The sequence below is a fragment of the Syzygium oleosum genome, unplaced genomic scaffold, assembly GCF_021117445.2.
Source record: "Syzygium oleosum isolate NSW1041296 unplaced genomic scaffold, Sole_v2.1 Sole_v2.01, whole genome shotgun sequence".
Classification (NCBI taxonomy): Eukaryota; Viridiplantae; Streptophyta; class Magnoliopsida; order Myrtales; family Myrtaceae; genus Syzygium; species Syzygium oleosum.
In genome coordinates this window covers 20,374,162-20,384,612 of record NW_026607485.1, presented here as the reverse complement: position 1 = coordinate 20,384,612, position 10,451 = coordinate 20,374,162, and positions in this window count along the sequence as shown.

Below are 10,451 nucleotides of genomic sequence, written 5' to 3'. Positions count from 1 at the left end.
TTTTGGAAACCCTCAACCACACCATGGATGAACCTGAGCATGGAACTTCTGCTCAACACAAAAGAGATCAAGAAGCTTTTCAAGCTTGGAAAAAGAAAAACAGCATTACTCGCATCACGTTGTTAAGTTGTATGCAAGATGATCTCATGTGTGAGTTTGAAAGTTATGACAAAGCTCAAGCAATGTGGGTTGCCTTGAAAGATAAGTTTGGGGGTACGTCTGTCACTAAGTTGAGGAGGCTCACCATCAAATTTGACACATATCGGAAGCGCTCAAATCTATCGATGAGGCAGCATTTTCGGGAGATGTCAAACATGATACGTGAGTTGAAGTCGGCAGGTCATACCTTAACTGACGAACAGCAAGTTCAGGCTGTTATAAGGTCTCTTCCTGACAGCTGGGAACATATGAAAATCAATATGACGCACAATGAGAATATCGTCACTTTTGACGATATTGCACATCATTTGGAATTAGAAGATGAGCGCCTAGAGGCTGCAAAATCCTCTACCCATGCTTATGTTACTGAATCAGGTTCGGGCAAAGCTTCGGGCTTTAAGCGCAAGAGGAACCATAAATTCAACAACAAAGAAAAAGAGACTGATCATGCACCCAAGAGAGCCAAAACCTTTCGACGCAAGAAGCGCGGCAGGAAGAAGGACAAGGCCAAGATGATGTGCTACAATTATGGTAAACTAGGCCACTTCACTCGTGAATGCACTGAGCCGAAAAAGGTATCACATTACTCCATTACTTTGAGTAATGTTTTTGTTTCTAGCACTGTAATGCTTGCTGAATCTCATCCAATGTGGACTGTAGACTCAGGGGCAACAGACCACGTAGCTAGAGACCGAGGAGCATTTGTGGAGTATCGTCGAATACAGCCAGGAAGAAGATGGATATATGTTGGAAATAACTCAAGAGTTGAAGTGAAGGGTATCGGCACATGTAAATTAACCTTACGTGGTGGTCAAAACCTATTCCTACATGATGTCCTCTATGCTCCAGATATTCGGCGGAACTTGGTCTCTGTAGTTGTTCTTCTTGGCTTAGGTTATGTATTTAATTTTCATAGTGATTGTGTTGGCATTATGTTTGGAACAGTTTATTACGGTTCTGGTTATGTATTGAATGGTTTTATGGTGTTAGACATTGACTATGATATGTATAAGGTTTATGTTGATGGTTGTTTTTCTTTAATTGCATCTTCTAGTAATGAGGAGATTGATGCAAGTACTTGGCATGCTAGACTGGGTCACATTGGGTTACAAAGAATGAAACGATTAGCAAGAGAAGGACTTTTAGGGTCACTCGCTAATGTTGATCTACCTGTATGTGAACATTGTTTGGCGGGAAAAACAACTAGAAAACCATTTGGTAAAGGAACCAGAGCTGAACTTCCATTACAACTCATACATTCTGACATTTGTGGTCCATTGAATGTGAGGGCGAGGCATGGAGCCTCATATTTCATCACTTTTATAGATGACTTCACGCGTTTTGGTTATGTCTTTCTGATCTCCCATAAGTCCGAAGCATTGGATTGCTTTAGACGATATATTGCTTTGGTACAGAATAAGTTGAACAAAACAATAAAGGCATTGAGAACCGATCGCGGACGTGAGTATCTATCTGAGCAATTCAAGGCTCTTTGTGATGAAAAGGGAATTGTAAGACAATTAACTATTCCTGGTATTCCGCAACAAAATGGGGTTGCAGAGAGAAGGAATAGAACCCTATTGTAAATGGTTAAGTCTATGATGGCGCAGGCAAATCAACCTGTCTCATATTGGGGAGATGCGTTATTGACTGCTACTTATATACTTAACCGTGTCCTCTCTAAGTCAGTCACTTCCACCCCTTATGAATTGTGGACCGGTAGAAAACCAGACTTAAATTATCTACGACCTTGGGGGTGTGCAGCATATGTTCACGATTCTTCCCATAAATATGGAAAATTAAGCCCTAGAGGGAAGAAGTGTATCTTTATAAGATACTCTGAACACTCCAAAGGGTACGTGTTCATAGGTGAACAAGCTGATGGAAGTGTGACTAAAATGGAGTCGCGAGATGTCACGTTCTTGGAGAACGATTTTCCTAGTAGAGGTGAGATCGATAAGGACTTCCAATTACATGAGATGGAAGATCCCGATAACACACCCACTAGTGTTATTGAGGGAAATACAGATTTACCTCAACATACAAGACCTAGTGGGAGTGTAGCGTCGCCAGGCGAACTGAATTCTCAAGAAGTTCAATTGCGTAAAAGTAATCGTAAATGTATTCCCTGTCGTCGATTTGAGATTGAAGGGGAAGCATTTATGATTGCTCCACAAGACGATGTGGAGCCTAAAACAGTTCAAGAGGCTCTCTCATCTCCTGACAAGGAAGAATGGAGAAAAGCTTTAGAAGATGAAATTGAGTCTATGAGGACAAACCACGTTTGGGACTTGGTTGATCTACCACCTGATCGCAAGGCTATTGGAAACAAATGGGTTTTCAAGATTAAGCGAAGGGTGGATGGATCTATTGAAAAATATAAGGCTCGCCTTGTGGCGAAAGGCTATACTCAACAAGAGGGTATAGACTATGAGGAAACTTTTTCATCAGTTGTAAGGTTTGCCTCTATACGCCTTATCCTAGCCATTGTTGCACATTTGGACCTAGAATTACATCAAATGGATGTAAAGACAGCATTTCTCAATGGAGAACTAGATGAAGAAATCTATATGAAGCAATCGATAGGTTTCATTGCTGAAGGTCAGGAGCGTAAAGTTTGCAAACTTTATCGCTCAATATATGACCTTAAGCAATCATCTAGACAGCGGTATTTTCGTTTTCATCGAGTCATAACTTCTTTTGGGTTCACGATGATCGAAGAGGATCACTGTGTGTATATCAAACGGTTCGAGGATAAATTTATGATTTTATCTCTTTATGTAGATGATATTCTGTTGGCTGGGAATGACAAGGGTTTGGTTATAACCATAAAAGAATGGTTGTCCTCTAATTTTGAAATGAAGGACATGGGAGAAGCTACATATATATTGGGAGTTAAGATTGAAAGAGATCGATCAAAGAAACTCCTTGCTATGTCACAAGAGTCTTATATAATGAAGATTCTTGAACGCTTCAATATGCAGCACTGTAATCCCATTGATATCCCTGTCATGCAAGGCGAAGGCCTGAGTACTAAGATGTGTCCTAAGACTTCATAAGAAAAGAAAGAAATGGTAACAGTTCCTTACGCTAGTGCTGTCGGAAGTTTGATGTATGCTATGATGTGTACTCGACCTGACATATGTCATGCTGTGGGGTTAGTGAGCCGATATCAATCAAATCCTGGTCCAGCACACTGGAAAGCAGTTAAGAGGATCCTGAGATACTTGAAAGGCACTATAGACTATCGACTTTGCTATCAAGGGAGTGATCTACGCTTATTAGGATACTCTGATGCTGATTGGGGAGGAGACCTAGATGAGCGTAAATCGACGTCTGGATATGCATTCTTGCTTAATGATGGGGCAATTTCTTGGAATAGCAAGAAACAGACATGCATAGCTTTATCTACGATGGAGGCAGAATTTATTGCATGTTCTGCTGTAGTGCAAGAAGCAGTATGGCTAAAACATTTCTTGGAAAATTTAGCCATTGTCACTGATGTCCCAAGACCAGTGACAGTATATTGCGATAGTCAAGCAGCCATTGTCTATGTGAAAGATCCCAAGTACCATGGTAGGACGAAGCACATTGACATAAAGAATAACTTCATCAGAGATATAATAGCGCAGAAGGAAGTAGTCCTGCAATATATTTCAACCAACAGGATGGTTGTTGATCCATTTACAAAGGCTGTTCTAAGAGACGTGTTCTTGACCCACGGGATGTCTCTAGGATTACGTAGAATGTGATTATGATATGTAATATTGTTGAGGATCACTGGATTATGTGTGTATATGTATTGTACTTGTTTGTTAATGAATTGATGTTTTATCAATTAGTACAATGTTATGAGACTAGCACAAACACACTTATATTGTTGAAAGGTACATCACCAAGCAATGATTGGCTCACTCACACGAGCAATCACCTCAAACGCTATAGTAAGCGGGTTGAGATGAGACGATATGTACTATAAATGTTGGAAGAGCAGTTTAGTACATAAAACGATTTAATGTCGCCTTGATTGGAATCAAGATGAGGTCTGTTATTCGTATGTGATAAGACCGAACATGATAATCCCACAATCATGTATGCTTGAAGGTAGCCGGATGCGAGTACTAAATTGGGCGCTGTGGAAAGCGAGCTGATATAGCACTCGGGCTAAACATGAGTACGTAAGAAGCATGTGACTATGTTTAGGCTAAGATTCGTATAGTGGATATGATTAATAAATGACATACGCTCTTATAGAAAGAGAAATCCACTATAGCATGTAATTCATACTACATGTGTTTTATTTGACCAAAAAGGGAGATGAGTACAATAATCCCTATTTATTCATCGTGTGAGTCCTTAAGGTAATTTATAATTTACCTTACTTTGTACCCTATATTACTTCTGACTATGTTCTCAAAATAGAACATCAATGTTGCTACTTTAGCATGTTACCGGCGGTCATGAATAGATATGGCTTTATGGGACGTGTCTAGGAAAGCAGTTGTTCCGAAATGGAGAGAGACATGAGTGCGAAGGAAGACTATTGTTGTTTTACATCTATCATATGTGTTTACTGGTCGACCAATTATTTCGCCTTCAATGGCTTTCGGAAATAATTGTAAATACATGGTGTTCTTGAGAAAAGTCAAGTATAGCCTTTAAGGGATAGGTATACTTGGACTGATGTACAAAATATGTCTGGGGCACTGTGAGACATCAATTTTTTATTTATTTTTGGGGTTGTAGCCATTATGTTGTCCCTAACAGGTGCATAATTAGAGCTCCCAAGTGCATGTGTACTCACTGGTCGCACGGCTTTCCTGCCAGTATGAATTGTTTCTAAGGTAGATGAATGTTGAATGCCTTATGTTCTTGATAGAGCATCATCAAGCCCATCATGTGCGAATGGGAGATGTTATATTTCGTCGGTTAGCCCATGATGTGTGTGTCCAAGGGACACCATTTGCTCTAATAAGAATTGTGTCTGAGAGACACCTTTTGAAGAGGTGCGAGGAGAGTTTCTCAAGGGAAGTTAAGATAACTTCCTCAAAAGATGAATAATATACAAGAGATAATTAGAACTCTCTCTCTCGACGTATAAGGATTCCGTATCTACTTTGAGAAGACAATCGGCATTAACGCTGTGAAATAAGAATACTTTCCCTATGATTGTATTCGGACTAACGTGAAGTAGATTCGTTCATCGTTTGCTGGTGATTCAACGTACGATCCTGGAAAACTAGTTTGGAGTGCATCGAACAGGTTAGTCGATTCTTCCGACACTCGCTTCCAACACACCCATTCCGGCGCCCATCCCGACGCCACCGAGCGGCAGGAAGTTCTTCTGATCGCCCACGCCACTTCCTCCAGTCCCTACCGGTCCTGCTGCCGCCGCATCCGGTGCTTGCAGTTCATTTTGCTCTTTCAGCGTCCGATCGCTGCCGCTCCTCACAGGACGTGCAGCTCCGCCGTGCACAGTGAGGACGAAAAGCACCACAAACATGACACAAGTCCTCGCCGTCTTCGGTTCTCCATTAGATTCGATCAGGTGAGGTTGGCGCGCTAGAAGATGCTCCTTCCTGATTTGCTTGGTCTTTGCATGCACGCAGGGAGTCTCTAGCTCGAGCCTCTTTTATAGGGTGAAGATTGATGGTTGGTGACAGACGCGAGTTATTAATGGAGAGTTTCTTGTAAATGAAAGATTGATCAGCGGTCTCAGCAAACAGAGCCGTCTCGGGAAGGAAATGTCTTTCAATTCTGCTCAGATTTGGTAAATTGGAAACGAGAGAAAATTTATGTACCTTCCTGTAAAAACAAAGAGCATTGGTGGGTTTTCTGAGGCATTACATTTCCAATTTTTTTATGGTGTTAGATTCGTAAGATTTAATTGAGATACGAAAAAGAGAAGCTCCTGACGACAAAACTATTTTCATTGGTAAATTTCTGAAAGAGCTAATAATTATTAAAAAAACTATTGGTGAAAAAGGTTATCGGTATTCTAATTTTCCCAAAACTCGTTAGTAATCACCGAGTCCCAACAATTTTATGACTTTTCATTTACTATTTATAAATATCAGCTTTTCTTATCTTCTTTCTTTCCGACACCTTAAATTAGCTAACTCCAATACGAATTCACTACTGACATACGTAATGTCAGTAGTGACTAGTAACTAGTGGCTTCGTGATGTTGCCATGCCTCCACTTGCCCACTCCTTTTTTGTGGATTTGCAAATACATATGAGTACATTGAAAAGGCAACCTCCACCTCTTGGCACTAGAGAGGTCATCGTAGGCGGGGCCGGACGAGGCTGGCTCCTCGGGTCGGGCTTGACCGGTTGTCTAGGTTCGTTACCAGATCGAAAACAATGTCCTTGGGTTCGGCCGACTTGATCCGGGCTATGAGGTTGATAATGGCGCTTAATCATAGATCCTCCAGAACTCTTTGAACGTCAAGACTTTACCATTGGACGAAAACAGAAGGAACATCAAACTAATCCCACATTAACGCATGATTGTTTATGCTCGATGCAAGCGCACCGGTTGATAACTACTGCACAAGTGTAACGATTGAGTAATAGGCTGGACCTGACAAGGCCTAATCTATTGGGTTTTTTTGTTCTTTTCTTTGTGAATTGAAGACTTGGGCTCCTGAAACTGGCGACATCTCTAAACCCCTATTCGAGTCCACAAATGAAATCTTCAGGCTAGGGCAGTTGTAGTACTTGTAAAGTTGTGGACTACAGCAATTTATTTGTGATTAAGGGTGGAAATGAGGGCATTTTGGAGGCAAGCTTTGTGACAAGTGAAATTAGGCCTAGTGGGCTGGGTCCGAGTGTTTGATAAATATCTTGAGTGAAACGGGCCTTCCGGCACGGTTCGGGCCACTCGGGTTGCGTGCGACCTAGGTCCAGCGCGCCCTCGAAAACCACAATAAACCTTTCCTAAAATGAAAAATTCAATTTTCTTATCAATTTTCAGCAAATTCCATAGCCCAAAAATAGAGGATTTCAAACTCATGGAGGATAAGACACTATACTCTTGAGAACTTCTCAAGAGTGGATTTCCTTGAGTGATTTAGTGACTATAACCATCATATAGGGACTGTTGACATCATTAGAGAAGTACTACAACTCACTCAAAATTCCTTCACTCGGATTCCCACACGGCCTTCCTGACCCAACCGGTCCCATTCACCCCGAGGAAGAACCCTTCCTCCCTGACCAGCCAAACCACCCGGCCGCGCCCCGCATCGCGGTGGGGCTGGAACGCGTGCCATGCCGCGAACATCCTCGTCCACACCGCCTCGCACCGGTACAGCGCCTTCTCCCTGGCCGTCCAACTACATCCCCGCCCCGCACTCAGCGCCTGGTCGATCACCGCGGCTGAGCCCTTGGGCTTGCAACGGATCTGCATGGCTTGCGTGCCGTTCGGCAGCGCGCTCACCACACTAACAACTGGCTCGTCGACCGTCGCATCTTCGACGTTTTCTGAGAGTTTCCTCGCGCTTGCGCTCTTCGTTGTTACCAATACTAAGAGGAGAGCAATGCGAAGAGAAGTCATCGTTGGTTTTGCTTGGGTTTCGATCGATTCGGTTTATATACGCGAAAAGAAAGCAAGAACATGGTACCGAAAATTGAGGCGATTGTAGGGGCACGTTTCGTATAGGTCCGAAACTGGTGGATAACTGCGAGTTCAGCGGGGGACATAACCATTAAAGTATATATTTTTTTTTGCATATTATATTGGTTGATGATTGGTTCAATACTCCGAGCCGTTTCAAAAGAAAAAAAAATTTGTATACGGCTTTAGCCCTTTTCATAAAAAAAAATATATTTCGAGGTATTTTCCTATAGATTGTGGCAAGCATGGCAATAAATCATGATAGCATGCGTATAAATTGTTTGCTTTGTGTTGGTGGATATAACTTTGGTGTTGGATTTTCTTTTTGATCAAAACAAATTTTCATTCGTAAGATAGAAAATCTCAAAAGTCATAATAACAAAGCAAGCCCACAGAGCTTCAAAACAAACCATAAACAAGAAATCAAAGCATATCATCATTGCATAGTTGGCAAAGATAATCACATGCTCGTCCTTCAATAACGGATTTGTGACTGCATCCAAGCGAAATGATCGGCGATCGATCACCGAATCACACCGCATCATCAGTGATAAGCACATGCCTAGATTTCCATCTGTAGTTACGGTTTTGCCTTTCGACGGTGTGCGTCTAGGTTCGGCGTCTCCAACTTGGTGTTGGATTGAAATGGTACTTGTTTTTCAAGAAAAGAAAAGGCAACGGTTGGTGCAATTAGGAATCGATTACATCGCTTTTACTTGGTCATAACCGTGATACACGGGTTGATTGATTTTCCTTGCCAAGTCTAATGTATGAATGCCGGTAAACTATTTCGGCTGGTTGACTAGGTGTTCAAGGATTTCCTTCTTTTTTGGTTTTCTTTGTCTTGTCTTTCGATGTACTTTGTTTGCCTTTAAAAAATACATACCCGCTTTTTCATGTTGGGCTTAAGAAAAGAATTAGCAAATTTAAAAGGTTGCTAATCAAGACAAATAAAAAAAATGGTAACGTCATAAAAGAGTTGCTAATTTAGAAAAATAATTAAACATTGGTAGATAACTCAAACAAGATGTGGTAATTGGAAACTAGTTAATAACTTAATACGACAAAAGTTGGTAATCACTTTAATTTAGAATGATAATTCCATGTGAGGGTTGGTGAATTCAAAGACTTTGGTAATTCATGCAAATAAAAGTTGGTAAGTCAGTAAAAAAATTGCCAATTTGCAACGTATGAAAGGAGTTGGTGATTTCCTAATACTATTGATAAGTTATTAACATTTTACTGGGAAAAAAGTTACCAGTCTTTTTTGTTTATCATTAGCCTTTTGATACTTGCCAACACTTACTATAGTTTACCAGTAGGTGAAACGAACTCATGTGAAGCTTATTTTTGAAAAATTAAAATCGAGAAAAATGGGATAATTACCGAAAAAGTCTTAAACTTATTACATTTGTGTCAATTTAGTCCTAAACCTTTTTACGTTTTGCTAATTAAGTCCATCCGGTCAATTTTATCTCGAAATCGCTGACTTCCTACATGGCACGGCTGGCACTGACGTGGACATTTTTTAATAATATTCGGCTAATTTTAGCCAGAAGGGAAGAAATTTTTCCCAAATTTAAACTTGTTTTCAATTCCTGAAAAATGTTTTCTGTAAATCGATTAGCTTTCCGTCGTCCAAACATGAGAAAGACGGAAAATGATTTTCCTTCAAACAAACAGACTCATCTATTTCGTCCTATTCCTTCGTGAATCGGAAGCGTCTCTTCTCCTCTTTTGATCTTGTGCTTTTTAACATCAAAAGAGGAATCAATCTTATCCTTACCCGGTGGTGCAATCTAGCACAACAATAATTGATCAAAGCAAAAGAGGAATGAAAAACAGTGTCTTTCCATCAAAAGCAGAACAGCTGGACCAAAAAATTATCACTCCCCTTTATTCATGTTGAGTTACCAACTCAACATATACAGCTAAGGCCAGCGAAATTGCAACTCATAATCATCATCGCTTTTGATGTAGAGATACAATCCGTCCCTGTCGATGCGCCAATAGCACTTCTGGTCGCCGCACCTTAAAGCGTCCCTCGGCTCGTAGAACACCTGAAAGTCTCCATGGGAGCTGGCCCAGCTCATGTCGCACCAGTACTCGGCCACATGCCCGATCGTGATCTCGAATTCCCAATCGAAAGCCGCTCCGAATTCCAAGACCCGAGTGCCCAAATCGGTCTCTGTCAATCGGCAATGCGTGGTCAGATTTGTGTCGTCTCCCAAGTTGTTTATGACATAGACATGGAAGGCGGTCGCCATTTGAATCTTGAAAAGGGTCAGTGCCAGTAGTAGGAGAAGAATTGTCTTAGGTGTTCTCAATCTCTTCCTCATTCTTTTTTCCCCACCTTGCTGGTGATGGAGAAGATACGAGACCAAGGTTTTACACTGCAATTAATAGAGTTGTCACTCGGGGATTGTGTTTTATGTAGTGACCATGAATGCTAGATCTCTATTTATGTCATTCCATTAAAAGAGAGAAAAGTACCAAAAAAGTCCTAAACCTATCGTATTGGTACCAATTAAGTCTTAAACATTTTAATTGGACCAATTTAGTCCTAAACCTTTTTCACATTGATACTGTCCATCTGGCCAATTTAGGCTGGAAATTGCTGACATGAATGTTGGCGGTGTCACGTAAGACCGCCGGCGCCGACGTGAACAAAT